This window comes from Onychostoma macrolepis, chromosome 03, assembly GCF_012432095.1.
Source record: "Onychostoma macrolepis isolate SWU-2019 chromosome 03, ASM1243209v1, whole genome shotgun sequence".
NCBI classification, from domain to species: Eukaryota; Metazoa; Chordata; class Actinopteri; order Cypriniformes; family Cyprinidae; genus Onychostoma; species Onychostoma macrolepis.
In genome coordinates, this window is record NC_081157.1 from 5165925 (window position 1) to 5183589 (window position 17665).

The 17665-nt window shown below is 38.0% G+C and overlaps 1 protein-coding gene across 1 annotated transcript in view; it reads right to left on the minus strand.

The window, feature by feature from the left end:
• Positions 1-17665, minus strand: part of LOC131537420 (gastrula zinc finger protein XlCGF57.1-like) — an 86923-nt gene that overhangs the window by 39811 nt on the left and 29447 nt on the right. The gene's annotated exons all lie outside the window — the stretch shown is intronic.

Sequence of the window (17665 nt, forward strand, 5' to 3'; positions counted from 1 at the left end):
GTCCAGTAAATGATTGTGTAGTATGTGAGGACAATGGAGAAAGCTTGTGTACAGTACATGTGTGCAATTTGAAGCCTGCCTTGCCCTCTGCTGCAGAGTTAGATCGTATGAGGAAGTCTTGAATATTTTTGCTGATATGTCAGAGGATGAAGATTTTTTAGGGTAATAGATGAAATTGTGTCCTGGATTAACTGATTCTTCTGTATTGCAAGGTCAGATTATTTGGAAATAAGTGGAATTTAAACTAGTGAGTTTTATGCTGTTGTTATTTCAGGACTTTTATGAATTGACAATCTCCGGTTCATAAACATGTACAGTTTATAATATTGCAGAACATTATGGGGTTTCTTTTCAAGAACGTGACAGTTGTCAGTGATTTTTCCTGTTTAGTGCTGGGGGTGGCGCTGTTGAGCGTATATATGGGGAACTTTTGTAGCCTTTGTTGTCGGTGTGCGGGTTGTTCCCGGCCACGGTCACGCTAGCAGGCATGTTGTGAGTATCGTTGTAGCCCCACTCTGCACTGGAATCAGCGTTAATGCTACATTTAATGCTGCGGTTCTTTTGTGTTTCTAATGCTTAAAATTCTTTTTTTTAAGGAATATGTTGTTCCTCATTGAATTTCGTAAAGTACTGGAAAGTTACATTTACATTTACTTGGTTCACATGTTCACATCATTTTTTCCAGTTTGCTTATGAGGTCATTTTGTGGGTAAAACGCTAATTCAGGGTATTATATATAGTGTGTTTGGGGAGGTTTTTGGTTGTAGGGAGTTTTTTTTAAGTTTTTTTATTTTGCGCTTGAGTTGCCAATGTGTTTGTAAATGTTGTGCGATGTTTGAATTATTTCTTTTTCCAGGCCTAGTAGTAAGTGAGTGACACGGTCAGCAAATTAATCAGTTTTTTTTTATTTTATTTGTTTGTTTAATATTTCTTGTGTTTAAGAATTAAAATCTGCTGAAAATTATGAAATTTTGTTAAATGGTATATGTTCATAGGGAAATGATTTAAAAGATTTTGTTTTCTTTTTCTGTTGAACTTTGGAATTCGTATAATAATTTTCTTATGTTTGTTTTTTTCCTGGTGTGTTTGACTATTAAATGTAATTTTCTGAATTTAAATATTTACTGATTTACTTGTCACTCTGTTAGTATTCTGTAAGGTATTTAAAAGGTAAATGTTCCTGGGCCTGGAATTATTGTGACTTATTATACGATGTACTGAACTGAGATGTGCGGTGATTTGATAAGATCTGAATCGAGCTTAAATAGAAGTCTGTAGTTGTAGTTCATTGTCCTGCTTGATTTACTTAATTGAACTGAGCAGTCAATACCATTCACCTTGTGTCAAAAATGATTGATGACTTCCGGTTTCGACCTCTGACCTCCGCGACTTCTGATGACCTTACCCCTGCCCCATTGCCCACCCATGTCGCGACGACCCTGTGACCTGATAATGATATCCAGATGTGGATATAGTCATATTTGAAAGTCCAACATCGACCTGTAACCTCTGGGGAAGAAATATGGTGTTTGTACAATTCCAACCGGTGTCAGGTCTAGGGATGCAACGATTATAGATTTTGTTGGTACGATTATAGTCTGAGGAATAATCACGGTTTCACGATTATTACGATTATTATGCATTTATTCATTTCACAACATAAAATCACATAAACACTCTTTAGATATTAAAGTGTTATTTATTGCTGCCTTTTGAAACAGAAATAACACAGTAACCAATAATACAGCACAAGATAATAATACTAAAGAAAAAAAAAAGTCCATCTCTTCTATTGGAATTAAAAAAGGTGACCTCTGCTCTGTAAACATCCACGTCAGTATTTCCCTTTTGAAAATAACAAATGTATTTGGTGTTTTCATTTCATTCTTTATACATTTCTTTTGGACCTGAGGTACAGAACTTGGAAAGATGGTGAAAAATAAATTGACTTATGAATAATACTATAACAGGGATGATAAATCACAATATTAATGAAGTATTATTAATATATGACTAATATTAACTTTATTTATCCCACAGAGGACACTGTTACTAATGAGGGGAATAAACTAAACTATTATTGTAATCAACTGTCATCCATCTTTATTCATCTGATTTTACATAAGGCCTGAGAAAATCATGTCTATTATTTTGGTTTGTGAGATCGAGATCGAGCTGCCCACAAACATTTAGGAGGACAGAAACGTGTTGTCAACGCTGCCCAGCGACTTTCATTAATAAAATAGCTTAGATACTGGATCGCTACATTATATTAATCAGCAAAGAGGGGGTAAAATGACTGTTTAAATAACTAAACTCAAATCTTCATTGTTTAAAGTGATGCGTAGATGCAGGTTGGCTAATTCACACGCTCTCTCTCTCTCTCTCTCTCTCACCGTACTATTTCATCTCTGAAGTGGGCAGAATGTTCGAGCTAACGAACGTCGCGTCAGGTGGTCCTTGCCTTCACGTCGTGCATTAAAATCGTTTATTGCACAGCCAGAACAGGTTGGCTAGCTGTGCATTATCCTTTATGTATTCACTCTTTAACAGCGATTTTTACGGCAATATTGATGTACCCAAATTTAAAATGGTCCCACACTATCGACTTCAGTCATTTCTCTGGTGGAAATAAAGGATCGCTGTTTGGTTCCTCTGTCATAGTTAATCTAGTAGCCTCCGTGTCTCTGATAAGCACGGCATTTTAAGCTGGTGCACCGCTAGTGTAACTTTGTTTTCGTTTTGCTCATGTTTCAACAGTTCCATTCCGTGCAACAGAAACACTCGGTGTAGCGGAGCCTTTACGATTAATTAACCGTGACGTTTTAAAGCGCGGTTAATCGTAAAACCGGTAAATCGCTGCATCCCTAGTCAGGTCATAAATGAAGTCCTGAGGAATGTTTTTGAACTCCCACATCCAGGACCCCCATCTGACATCCACATGTCTGATTGCATTCCAATGCATGGTATGTAATGATCGCGCTCTCTCTCTCTCTCTCTCTCTCTCTCTCTCTCTGGGTGTGTAAGAAATAGAAGGTTGTAATGATGAACAAACAATATTAAAAGTAATGGAATTTAATTTTAAGACTCTCTCTCTCTCTCTCTCTCTCTCTCACACACACACACACACATTTGCTTAGCTATCTAAATGGGGACATTACACAGACTCCTATTGTTTTTATTTACAGATAGTTATACAATTTACAACCTAACTTTAACCCATCACAGACAACTTTGCATCTTACAAAATAAATAAATTATTGGTGTGATTTATAAGTAATTTTCTCATGGGGCTCAATAAAATGGCCCATGCAAAGTCAAAATGTTCATGTTCCTCTCTTTGAGAGGACACTTGGCACCTACACTGAGTCTTATTCTGTTCATTTAAATGAATGAATATAAATAAATGATGTGATCACACGCAATATAAAACAATGCAAACATTTACACTAGTTTTAGTCGTCACTAAAAATATAAAAACAATGTACATTTTGTCGATTGTAATGAGGAACCAGTGACATCAAAATAAGTAAAGGGGGAAAAAAAATATTGTAACAGGCCAAACGATAAGGAATATTGTGGACAATATGAATTCAATATGTCCGGACATGTCAATGTCATGTTTTATGGAGGCTTTCCATAGATGTAGTTCAGTTCAATTCAATTCAATTCAATCCACGCTTATTTGTATAACCTTTTCACAAAACAAATTGTTGCAAAGCTTTCTACATTATATTTAGAAACTTTTATATTCATATTTACATTACATTAATTCATTTTATACTGTATCACCCCCTAAACCTACCCATCACAGTAAACTTTCTGCATTTTTATATTTTCATAAACATCATTTAGTATAATTTATTATTTAAAAAGCTGTTATGCTCATGGGGGTAAATTTTGTGCAGTTCAATCATTTAAAGTATTACTACACATCTGGTTTGTGGGGAAAATCCATATAGGCATAATGATTTTTTACTGTACAAACTGTACAACTACCCATCACACAAAAATTCTGCATACATCCATTTTTAATAAAATACTGTTTGAAAGTGATCTGAATTATGACGACTCAAGAAATGTAATCATAAACCGCATTTACATTGTTATATCAGTGTAGCACCCATATCATTATACAAATTTGGGTTTTGATAAATCATATAAACAAGCACACACATACATAAACATTTCAAGCTAAAAAGAGATGTATCTCTATTTTAAAGAATATGGCAATAAATGAAATATATAATTATATCTGAGAGCTTGATACTAAAGCAAATCATTCATCATTCACTTTAAACATGCATTCAACATTTATTTTATATTTATTAAGTTTATTGTAGTTATAAAACACATCATTATCTTACTTTAAAGGGTAATAAATTAAATATAATTATATATGTCATAGTAACAATCATGTTACTAAAGCAAATCAAATCATTTATCATACATTTTAAACATGTATTTAACATTTAAGTTTTTTGAACTTTTAAAACACATCATTCTCTTCTTTTAAATAATATAGTGACAAATAAAATACATAATTATAAATATGTCATAATATCAAACATGTGAGTAAAGCAAAGCAAATCATTTATCATGTACACTGAACAAAATTATAAACACTTTTTATTTTGCCCCCATTTTTCATGAGCTGAACTCAAAGATCTAAGACTTTTTCTATGTACACAAAAGGCCTATTTCTCTCAAATATTGTTCACAAATCTGTCTAAATCTGTGTTAGTGAGCACTTCTCCTTAGCCAAGATACTCCATCCACCTCACAGGTGTGGCATATCAAGATGCTGATTAGACAGCATGATTATTGTACAAGTGTGCCTTAGGCTGGCCACAATAAAAGGCCACTCTAAAATGTGTGAATAATATGAATTCAGCATGCTGTTTTGCTGTGTATAAACCATACAAAATGCTTGAAATGGTTATTGCACTACTATGTGCATGACTTTAACATTAAAACAAGGTGATCTTGCTTTTGTGGGGAAAAAAGCATACCTGTCTCAGCAGGTAAAAAAAGAGCACTAGCAAGGGGAACATAGCATTAGCACTAGTCTTAGCACTTAGCACTATCTGATGTCTGATGTGACTATCTGTCGTGCTGCTGAGAGGTTTGCGATTGTAGCTCCGTATAGCTTCACTTTTCTGTTGAATCTCTATCTTATTTTCACTCTCTGTTGTTTAAAGTGATAATATATAACTTAATTCCCACCATACTTCTGGTATTATCTATCAAACTAATCTAACTCGTTCGCTTTTTAAAACCGTGAGTGCAGCACATTAGCATTCGTTAGCCGGTTAGCTTGTCACTCACGGTCAGTGTTGGGGAGTAACGCGAGTTACGTAATCAGATACATTTTTTCAAGTAACGCATTACTTTTTTAATTTACAAGAAAATATTCAAATTACTTTTTCAAATAAGTAACGCCAGTTACTTTTTTCCCATTTATTGATTGACAGCTCTGCTGTCCCCATGTTGAGAGAAATCGGAAGTAAGATTACTGTAGTTCTAGAATAAATGCGAACATGCATTAATTCATCTCACTCACAAAAAAACAAAAACAGATTCAGAATCCTCCAAATGAATACAAACTGCGAAATGCAACTCAGAATATGACGCAAATCTGCAATAATTAAATGTTAAATAACACAAATATCCTTTATGTATTTAATCCCATTTTATTAACCAATGTCTTTGCTGCTGACCTTCAATGATCCAATTCAACCATATTAATAAGCAAAAATTACTTAAGATAAACATTTGTGCTCCTTTTTTATTGCTGAAGTGTGTTGAAATTACTACTTCTACATTATATTGCAGCATTCCAGCGGCTCTACCACGGGACCTGACCAAATTTCTTGCGACGCGGGATTAAATTTCCCGTATAAAAGGCGGTAGCGGTCGGTAACTCTGGTGTAATTTGAACGACTTCCTTTCTATACAGCATATCTGTGCTTTGTTCTTATTGACCACCAGTACAGCCTGCACTCAGGACTGTTGCACGCGCTGCACACATGGACCGTTGCTTTTTGCGTCATGCATTTTATTTGCGAGGTCTGTGCGCAGTATGTGCATAACGGTCCTCAGAGCAGGCTGTAGCGGTGGTGAATATACGGCCCTCAGACAGAACAGGCAGGCTGTCGATCAGTGACAGAGCAGAATAAGGATAGAGCAAAGTGTGGATGCGCTGTCCTTGAAGGACGTTCAACTCGGTTTTGTTCATATTTTGCTTAAAGCCTATCATTTTAAATGACAGATGTCGTATTTATTTATTTTTCTCTGCGACAATTTTCCTACTGTGCTAACTGCAAAATGTTAAACGAATTTTGTATATTAACAAGACGAATAAAAATTAGAAATAGGCTACAATTTTTGTACAACCTTTCTCTGCAACACGTTTTCCTATTGTGTTGACATGCAGCAAAATGTTAAACGAATTGTATTGTTACGTCCATAGGGACATAAGTTATTCTATTTATTATAAGTTATTCTATTTTGTATTTAACTAACAATTGTGTTTCGTGTGTATGTCGTGTTATGTCCCTATGGACGTAACAGTATCTTGAAAAGATCAGGTCGGGAAGAAAATTATTCTAAGCGGACAGCGGCTGAACAAAGAGTGAATATATCACGTGAGCGGGTTGGGTGCGGAATATAACCTGGCAGGAGCGGGATTTAACCCTCTGGGGTCTGAGGTCATTTTGGGGCCCTTGAGATGTTTTGACATGCCCTGATATTTGTGCTTATTTCAGCTACTTAAAACATACTATTGACCAACATGTAATTTTTTTGTATTCAGCACAAACTGTGCTACAATAATATGTGACCAAGATGGATGTACATGTTTGCATTTTTTAGAAAAAAAATATTATGCGTGGTTTGTAAGTTTTGGGGAAAAAAATGTAGCTGAAATAAGGCCTTAAAACTCATACTAAATAGTCCTGACCAAGACTTTTGAGTAATCAGTCTTGTAGCCTAGAATATTTACTTCAAAATTATGTGAAAATCATTCTGCTTACTCATTCACAGAAAACAATATATTGATTTAAAATTTTCAAGACATGTTTTGTGATCGAGGGTCTATATGCGAGGGAGTGGCAATGGCCATGAATATTAAGTGAGTCTCACCTGAGAGACAAAGGGCCCTCCCCTAATGGCCCATCAGTGTGACTGTGACTGTGAGGCAGGTAAGAGAGAATGTGAAGAGATTGAAAAAAAGGGTTTTTTAAATTATTTGTATTTTATTTACAACACAGTATAATCAAAACATACATAATGAAGGTCAAAGACACATTATTGTGCACACTGATCTAACCACAGAGATGTGAACAGACTTTGAGTCATTCCTGCAGCAGATTCTGTTCAACAAGTGAAACAAGTAAATCATACCTGATATTTACGTGTGTTATTTAAGTGTTTCTACTTCTTTCCATGGATTCAAGAAGAAATAAAAATAATGTTAAAGAGGTGTGTGAACTTGCAAGTACGATGTCAGACACTGTAATATGCTCTGGTCCGCTCCCTGCTTACCGGGCGATGAGATTCATAGCAGACTGTTGTCACTCAATGGCTGGATGTCTAAGTGGTGCCCGCAGAATAACATGACAATGACAGAATGACAATTGAATTTGAATTTAATAAGGGAAAGCCCCTTGAGATGCTTCATCTCATTTTCAAGGGGGACCACACAAATAAGATACAACACAAATAATGTACAAAAAAACAAAAAAAAAACAAACAACAGCTCACTCCCCTATTCACCCACCCACAGTCTATAACTATAAACAAAAACATATACATACAAGAAAGCATACATTTTAATACAAGCATGAAAAACCAAATTAATATAACCAAGGCAATACTCAACCCAAAATTAAAAACATAAACAGATTATTTTCAAATGAGATAATGAATTAGTCCTGAAGAGACGGAAAGATGTAATTGATCTAAGGGAAGAAGGAAGAACTTAACTTGAAGAGCGGTGAATGGGAGGTACCACAAATATATTTTTTGCACTCCCATTTGCTCAAATAGCAATAGAAAAACTCCACGATAGTGTTTTCATGACTTTCAATAAAAGGAAAAAAACTGAGAGAGACTGATAACAGCAGTCAGAAGAGAGAACGATGTCAAATTTACCATCCCTCCCATAGACGCTGCATTAGAAACACTCTCGCATTAGCGTAAACTAGTTTTTTTGTAATTTGATGCAAGGTAATACAATACAAAGAATAGTGTTATTAATGTACATACATTTTTTAAAAAATACAAATATGAAAAACTTTCGAAGATTTATGATGCTGATGACCGTTAAACGCGTCATCACAGTCTTGTGAAAAGGGTCCATCAGACATTACACCTGATTTAATAATTCTTTCCGGATTAGTGACCAATATCCAGTCCAACAGAGATGATGAATTTTGACTAACTCTGGTAGGCTCATTGATTAACTGAGTAAGATTAATAGTTACAATTAAAGTCGCCCAAAAAATATGGGCACAATAACTCTTAGAGTTGCGGGAAAAATGTAGACAGCTGTAGGGTTTGATACATAAATATAATTTTAATTTAGCTCAAAGGGAATCATTTATGATTTTATAGGTAACTTGAACAGAATCACTGTTCTGCGGCTGATCACTGAGTCGGCAGCGATTCACTGAACGAGCCGTATAACATCAACTCTGCACTGGATATTAAAATCCAAAATATAGTGAACACACTATTAATAAGCACAGTAACAAGATTGGCAGATTAAGACATTAACTTGTAAGCACAAAACACAAGATACTTCTCTTTTGAATATAAATAAGACTTTATTTATATAAACCTAAGACAAACTAATCTAACATGAACACACGCATTCACACATTCACACGTTGCAGAAAGAGAGAAAGGATGAGTTTAGAGAATGAGAATGTGAAATCCCAAGTTTATAGCAATATGTGCTATCACATAGACCTGAACAACCATCAATCACTTAATTAACCCTCGCATTGAGTTTCTCAATGAGGCTAAAATTTATATTAAATGCACCAGTTCAGTTAGAATCTGGAGTTGTTTTACTTGCGTTGCCTTGTGTTACAGGGATTCCTTTCTGTCGTCGTCGTTGCAGGAAAGGGGTTTTCCCGAGTTGGTGATTGGCTGGAAGTTCAGTAGTCTTTGAAGTGATGTCTTGGGAAGCCAATGGTTGGGCGTTGGCTGAGGATGGTCTTGGAGTCCGTTGCTGGTTGAAGTTTGAAGCGGGTGCAGTCGGAGCTGGACTTTGCGGCAAACTTAACTTTTGAACACGAGACTCAACGGAAAGAAAAGAAACTAAAGTAAAAGAATAAAATGAGTAACGAGACTAGGTGGTTTTTCTTCTCATCGTGGTGTTAAGTAGCAACTGGCCTGTAGGCCAGAGCACGCTCAAAGAGCGCTAAAACAGCGTCAAAACGCAGTGGCGAGAAGAAGGGAGGAGAAGGGAAGAAGGGGCGAAGGGAAGAAGGGGCAGATTTGATGCTGTCCTGAGGTTTTAAACTCTGCTTTTTGGACACATCCCATCTGGTGTCTTGACCAATTAGATAGGCTATTATCTTAGCTAGGGTTGTTCCTTCCATCATAAATCAGTTTGTTATCTGGTCACATGGTCTGAATTTTACACACTCTTGCAAAGTATAATTTTGGATGTGATTTCTATAACCAGAATATGATACATTTGACAAAGAATCAGTTGGAAGAAACGTTTCAAGCTAGAATTGTCAAGCTCATACATACCAAACACGACTAACCTTAAAGTCATTCAATAGTTATTAAAAGACATACATAATATGTGCTTAAAACATGATAGTCTAATGTGTGGTTACATACATAATATAGTGTTATGCCTAGAAAAGTTCCTTTTAGGATGATTTTATATGCATATGAAAAAGAAAGTCTCTGTGTAGATCTGTGGGGACCAAAAGACATGTTCTTTGGACAGAGGAATTTCAGTCTGGTTCTTTGTCTTCTATGTGTGGGGAAGAGTCAATCTAAAGAAGCTTGTGATTTCTCTTGTGGAACACATGTGATGGCCATCTCTTTGACCATTAATCTTGATTATTTACCCCAAATTTGACGATCTCCTTCCTCGTTGGACTTATCAATAAGTGTTCTTTTGTCTTAATGTTGCAAACTGTTCTGGAAGAGGCTTGTTGGTTAGGCTTGCTCCAGAGGTTGGAGATAGGCATCTTTACGACGTTGTCATGTTCTCCTGGAATTTCGGCTCCTCATGTTTCGATGTCCTGATCGAATCTTAGTTTTGTCTGACTCGTTCTGATGCTACATACCCCCCTTGATTGGCGATGTGTCGAGTTGGAGACATCGGCAAGCACTGGATAATCAGAGGCAGAAGAAGCAGACACAAACACAGCAAACAACAAGACAACACCTCCATGACAGTTACTGTACTGGTGCAGGGCATCAGGTTATTCGGGTACAGGCGGTTATATTTAATTGGTCAATCTAGTTCGGTAAACTGAATAGTTTAGTTCAATTTTGGAAATTGTTGTTCTAATTTAGTTTAGTACGTTGATTCTTCAATCAAATTTTGTGATTAGATTTGTTTGTTTCTTCTAAGTTGTCTTAACTTAAGAGTGTTCACCTTTAGTTTCTGGTGACATCATTTGTAGTAAAATGACTTGACCTATCGTGCATGGATATTAGGTGTAGTGAGTCAATCCTAATATCAGACCTTTGACCCTTGCAGGGTGTCTAGGTTTTCACCTACTAAAGAAAGAGGGAAGGAAAAGGATAGGTAAAGAAGAACAAAACAAAACAAAGCTGCTGTGGATTTTCCTAGCATGGCTTGCAACTACTGTTGAGCTAGGAGGTCATGTGCAGCTAGGATGTCATGTACCTTAACTTAGTGTCAGGTGTTCTAACTATGGTGAGGATAGCTGCATGCTCCTTCATGGTGGTGTATGTAACTTTGTTACGCTAAAATTTGGATATTCTACTTGTGGGAAGAATATGTTTGTTAAATGTGTTATCAGTGGATGTGGTACCTCTGGGTGTAGGTAATGTTGTGTGTGTTACTGGTATAGTGTAGGTGTGGTCAGATCTGTTTCAGTCTGTGTTGTCTCCCCCCTTTTCGGGTATGTCAGTGAAGACGGGCTCTCTGCATCCTTGGCTTGGATGAGGGCGTGTCCATGATCTAATGGGGTCAGTCCAGAAAGGCAGGAAGTTCTTTAGCAGACAGTCGGAGGTAGTTTGGCATGGCTGTGTGAAGCTGGGATGCAAACTTCGTCTCCTATGTTGCATTCCTCTTGTGCTGCCTTCTGGATGTGGCAGACTTTCTGACCTTCTGTGCTTTGGTGGTTGCTGTTGCACAGACAGGAATGTGGTTCTTGGACTTGGAGTTCATTTACCAGTTTGTTATTGAGTGATGGGTGACTGAGGTGATGTTCTCTGGTACCTCAGTTTTCATCAACAGTTGGCCGTGAGAGACTTGCTCGTTCTGGGTGGTTGTTGAACAGGTGTTTGTCATCTCTGATATGGTGGTGTACCATGTGATCACCGCCTTCCGTTCTGTCGCTGGTCACAGCGAGCATGATTCAATTTTGTAGTCATCCGTGTTCAGCTTATCTTGAAGGAACTCTTTCAGTTGTCTCATGACTTGTTCCATGTCTTCTGATGGTAAGCTGTCTTGTTCTTGTGCGTACTCAGCACTGTGCATGTCTGAGTGGTGCTGAGGTGGGTTTCGTTGTCGCCACCCACACGAGTTGCTCTTGGATGAGTCAGGCGATTACCTTTGGATGTCTGATCTTTTGGGTTTCTTGAGAAGCGTGGCTTGTCCCATGGATTTTTCCAGCGGTTGGGCTGATAGCTGTCGTGGACATGGGGGTCACGTTCTCCGTGCTCTTGATGGAAAACTCTGGTGTTGTGATGCAACTGGGTGTCGTCCAGTGCAAGGCTAGAGTCTTTGGTGACAGAGTTCAAGAGTGTGGGGGTTTTGTTACCTTTCTTTGAGGCCATCTTCTGCTTGTTGTAGGCCTTCTGTGTTAGGTCACGCAACTGTTGGATGGTCATGGAGCGCGGACAGGCCATGACGCCTAGATGGTGACTGACTCCAGGGTGCAGATTTTTTAGGAAGAGGCTTTTGAAGTTCACATCCTCTTCAAGGTCAGGTTCGTTGTGTGCACCAAAGTAAGCTTGTCGGAGTCGGTTGTAGTAAGCTTGTGGAGTCTCTTGTCGACCTTGTTTGGTTTCCAAGGCAGTTAACAGTCCGTTTTCCGACTCTGGGTCTGTAAATTCTTTAATCAGGACCTCACAAAGTAGCTGGTAGTCTGACTTCGTTCGACTGGGCTGTCGATCTAGGAAGTTTCGTACCTCGGACTGGACGTTGCTCTAAGGAGGTACAACCTGTCTCTGTCAGTCACATGAGGTCTCATTTCTAGATAAAAGTCGATATCTTGCAGATGAGCCTCGATGGTGTGGCCCTCTGTGGAGTTCGGGTTGAACTTGCTGATGTTTTTAGACAGCTTGTCGAGGTCTTTGACGGTCATCCCAAGTGCAGCTCAAGGTCTGCTTGGATGGGAGGTTTTCTTTCGTTGACAGGAAAGAGTTCTGTGGCGAAGGCAGGTGAGGTTTTGGGTTGTGGCCCTTTGCTTCTTTCGTTGCGTACCAGTTCTTGGACGAGGACTCGGCTCTGCTCAGCAGTCGTGAGGGTGAGAGATGTTTCTCTTGCCTTGGCTCTTGTTTCTGCTCATAAGCATGTTTGAGTTCTTTTCTGACCATATAGAGCTCATAGTTGGTATCGTCTAGTTGTTGGGTCAGATTGTCCATTTCAGTTCCATACCTTTCAAGGTGGTCTTTCAGGGTACTGATTTCAGCATTCTTGTTACTGATGTCATTCTTGGCTTTCTCTAGTAGCTGTTCGGCATACTGGAGTCTGTTTACCAGGTCTTTCTGGGCAGCTTTTGCATGTTGTTGGTCAAGCTGAGCTGCTGTCAGGGCTGCTTGGAGCTCCTTAACTTGTTCCGTTGTTTCCTGCTCCTCTCGTTGGGTGCTTTGGGTTGATCTTGAACTTTCACTTCCAGCTTGTCTATGCGGCGTTGAGCACATGTCAGCTCCTCTTGAAGATGGGTGATGTGCTTGTCGCTGAGCTTCAGCTGGGTCGTGAAGGCATAGCTTAGGAGCTGGTGATTTTGACTAGCTCCTCGTGGTTGGTGTTCTGGCTCGAATCTTGTGTCAGAAATCTTCTCAGAATTAGGATTATTATTAAAAATAATAACAGTTCAAGGGTCTTGGGGTGAGGCTGTCTGTCGTGCCTCTCAGCCAAGTGTTCCCATCTTCCCTTGGGCAAGGGGCTGCAGTCTGCGCATGTTAGCACGCTGGGGAGAAGAGAGACTGACACAGATCTGTGTGGAGTAGAAACCTATGTGTGGTGGGACAACTAAGTGTTGTGTCAGTGATTTTGAACCACTAGTGTAGTGTGGTGATGACTGTGTTGGTCTCAGGGTATCTAGGTAGACTAGAGATGTGAAGACTTCGTCACTTCTAATGAGGAAGAGGAAAAGAGAGAAAAGGTGAAAAACAAATTCAATTAAAGAATCAATTCCTTTTTTTTTCAAATGAGGAAAATTCTTTTTTTTTTCAATTAAATGTTATCAAGGAGGCAAACAATATTATTAAATCTCTGTTTTAGACAAACGAATATAATAATAATTATGATATCTCTTTCTTAGTCTGACAGGATTGACAACATACACCTTACAGTTGGACCGCTCACCAGGGAGGCTGCGAGGCAACGGTTGCCCAAAACTTCTCTATTAAATTGATCTCAGCGTTAGATGAGATGTTAAAATTTGGATTATGCTTTTCAAATGTGGGAGGCTAGGAAGAACGAAAGAGTGTTTGATTACAATCAAATTCTTAAAGATGATTCGCCTTTTGCCAGGATTGTGTATTTCATTCACTTAGAATCGATTGATGGTTCTTACAGGTCCCTACAAATGTGAAAAGTGAAGAGGAAAGAAAGCAGAAGGAAGGAGACAGTAGATTAAGTGGATCGGGTCCACTAGCAAGTTGTTATGCCCGACTACGAGTGGAGCGTTATTTTCAGTTGCTGCACAACTAATAACAAATAAATAAATTTCGGTGAAAGAGATTTGTCTCTAATTTATTTGAACTCGTAGTGAGGGATAACAATGTCTCCTATTAAGGCTCAGGTTTGTCGCTCCCAAGCTAGGATACACAGAGGAAAGAAAATGGTAAGACAAAGTAAACTTGAAAAGTAATAAATGGGTAAAATAAGCAAAAAATGAAATTAAATAAAGGATGAACTCTTTAGTTTTAGTAACTAAAAATAGTGGCTAAGTCTATAACCAAAACAGGAAGAAAGAGGGGTAAAACGCAATAAAGTAATGAGTATAAGTCTAAATAGAATCTATTGATATGGGTAATAAATCAATTAGGTAGAATAAGTTTAAAACTTTCAAAGTTCAAGGCTTATTTGTACCTAAAATGATTAGGCCCAAACGAGAATACTAGGAGTAATGATCATATGAAATGATCTGAAGAGAAATTTGAATGATTCCAAATAAATTTAATGTTTTAATCAAATTTGAATTTGACACAATTAATAATTGTGAACTAGTATTTCCCTCTCTAGTAAAATGCAAATAAGTGGTAAGAAGTGAGAAATTAGATAAATAAGAAAGAGAAAGACCAACAAGTGTATTAGTTTAGATGTTTAAAGGGTTAAACCACTTTAGCTTTTCAAACACACACACACTGTATTCAACCACTGGATACTAATGCTAACTTCTAACCTTTGAGGCTAATGGCTTTAGCATAGGCTTCAATGTAAACACAACCGTTTCGTTAGCTTAGCAACAGTATGGAGTTTGTTTGCAATAGCTTCGATGTGCTGCGTGCGCAGTTCAGAGTTGCTCGAAGTAGGTTAAGACTTCCGTGTCACGATCGTAACTGTGGCAACCAAAACAAACTCTAGTGGACTAGCACGTGAATGTTGCACTGCAATTACAGTTAAGCATGTTACATGAAATGTCGGCGCATTTCAACACTGTACAAATAACAACACCGCTTTTAGTTGGTTCTGCGATGTGGCGCTTAAACTCAGTTCGTTCAGAGTTTGATTAAACTTTATTCGAATCGCCGCTTCGTGCTGCATTCGAGGAAAACAGGGATCAGATCATAAAAGCCTGTGCCAGTTTCTCTGGACACATAAACAACAGGTTTGCTTCGCTGTTGGCACAAAGTTAACTTTAACTTTATCAAGCTTATAGCATAGATGATCTGACAATGGAACACGCACTGAAAATCAAACTATGAATAATAAGGCTTTGATCAAATAGAATTGAGGAACACGCTCAAAACTAATTTTATCCACCGATTTATTTCCTTTTAATTATTGCAGTTTCGCTCCGTTCTACTAACAGTAACTGAGATTCAGGAGTATAGCTATTGAATGACCTGGAACTCGCAAGACATCAATTCAGCTATAAAACAAGGCATTACAGAAAAGAGGAACACGCTCAATTTCAACCTTATTGTACAATCTCAGATAACTTTAAGTTCACTTACTGCAGTTGAACAATGGAGAGACGGACTCAGGTTACAGCCTTCTCTGCGTTCATTCATTCATTCAAGCAGGCGCGCTGCTGACGTCACACACACACACCCTAGTCTCGCTCAGAAGCGCCTCATCTTTCATCCACAGCAATGGAAAAGATTAAATAACTTGGTTTATGCTTACAATTTAGATTAATCTGCCCGCATTCTCCACCAATATTATGTAGGGTTTGATACATAAATATAATTTTAATTTAGCTCAAAGGGAATCATTTATGATTTTATAGGTAACTTGAACAGAATCACTGTTCTGCGGTTGATCACTGAGTCGGCAGCGATTCACTGAACGAGCCGTATAACATCAACTCTGCACTGGATATTAAAATCCAAAATATAGTGAAAACACTATTAATAAGCACAGTAACAAGATTGGCAGATTAAGACATTAACTTGTAAGCACAAAACACAAGATACTTTCTTTTGAATATAAATAAGACTTTATTTATATAAACCTAAGACAAACTAATCTAACATGAACACACGCATTCACACATTCACACGTTGCAGAAAGAGAGAAAGGATGAGTTTAGAGAATGAGAATGTGAAATCCCAAGTTTATAGCAATATGTGCTATCACATAGACCTGAACAACCATCAATCACTTAATTAACCCTCGCATTGAGTTTCTCAATGAGGCTAAAATTTATATTAAATGCACCAGTTCAGTTAGGATCTGAGTTGTTTTACTTGCGTTGCCTTGTGTTACAGGGATTCCTTTCTGTCGTCGTCGTTGCAGGAAAGGGTTTTCCGAGTTGGTGATTGGCTGGAAGTTCAGTAGTCTTTGAAGTGATGTCTTGGGAAGCCAATGGTTGGGCGTTGGCTGAGGATGGTCTTGGAGTCCGTTGCTGGTTGAAGTTTGAAGCGGGTGCAGTCGGAGCTGGACTTTGCGGCAAACTTAACTTTGAACACGAGACTCAACGGAAAGAAAAGAAACTAAAGTAAAAGAATAAAATGAGTAACGAGACTAGGTGGTTTTTCTTCTCATCGTGGTGTTAAGTAGCAACTGGCCTGTAGGCCAGAGCACGCTCAAAGAGCGCTAAAACAGCGTCAAAACGCAGTGGCGAAGAAGAGAGGAGAAGGAAGAAGGCGAAGGGAAGAAGGGGCAGATTTGATGCTGTCCTGAGGTTTTAAACTCTGCTTTTTGGACACATCCCATCTGGTGTCTTGACCAATTAGATAGGCTATTATCTTAGCTAGGGTTGTTCCTTCCATCATAAATCAGCATGTTATCAGTCACATGGTCTGAATTTTACACACTCTTGCAAAGTATAATTTTGGATGTGATTTCTATAACCAGAATATGATACATTTGACAAAGAATCAGTTGGAAGAAACGTTTCAAGCTAGAAATGTCAAACTCATACATACCAAACACGACTAACCTTAAAGTCATTCAATAGTTATTAAAAGACATACATAATATGTGCTTAAAACATGATAGTCTAATGTGTGGTTACATACATAATATAGTGTTATGCCTAGAAAAGTTCCTTTTAGGATGATTTTATATGCATATGAAAAGAAAGTCTCTGTGTAGATCTGTGGGGACCAAAAGACATGTTCTTTGGACAGAAGGAATTTCAGTCTGGTTCTTTGTCTTCTATGTGTGGGGAAGAGTCAATCTAAAGAAGCTTGTGATTTCTCGTGGAACACATGTGATGGCCATCTCTTTGACCATTAATCTTGATTATTTACCCCAAATTTGACGATCTCCTTCCTGCGTTGAACACTTATCAATAAGTGTTCTTTTGTCTTAATGTTGCAAACTGTTCTGGAAGAGGCTTGTTGGTTAGGCTTGCTCCAGAGGTTGGAGATAGGCATCTTTACGACGTTGTCATGTTCTCCTGGAATTTCGGCTCCTCATGTTTCGATGTCCTGATCGAATCTTAGTTTTGTCTGACTCGTTCTGATGCTACACAGCATATAAGGTTAAACGGAAATGTGCTTTGATCAGGTATGAAAGCAGCAACGATGAAGAATCCAAACTTTAAACTCTGATAATATAATAATAAATCAAATAAAGTATTAAATTTAAAGG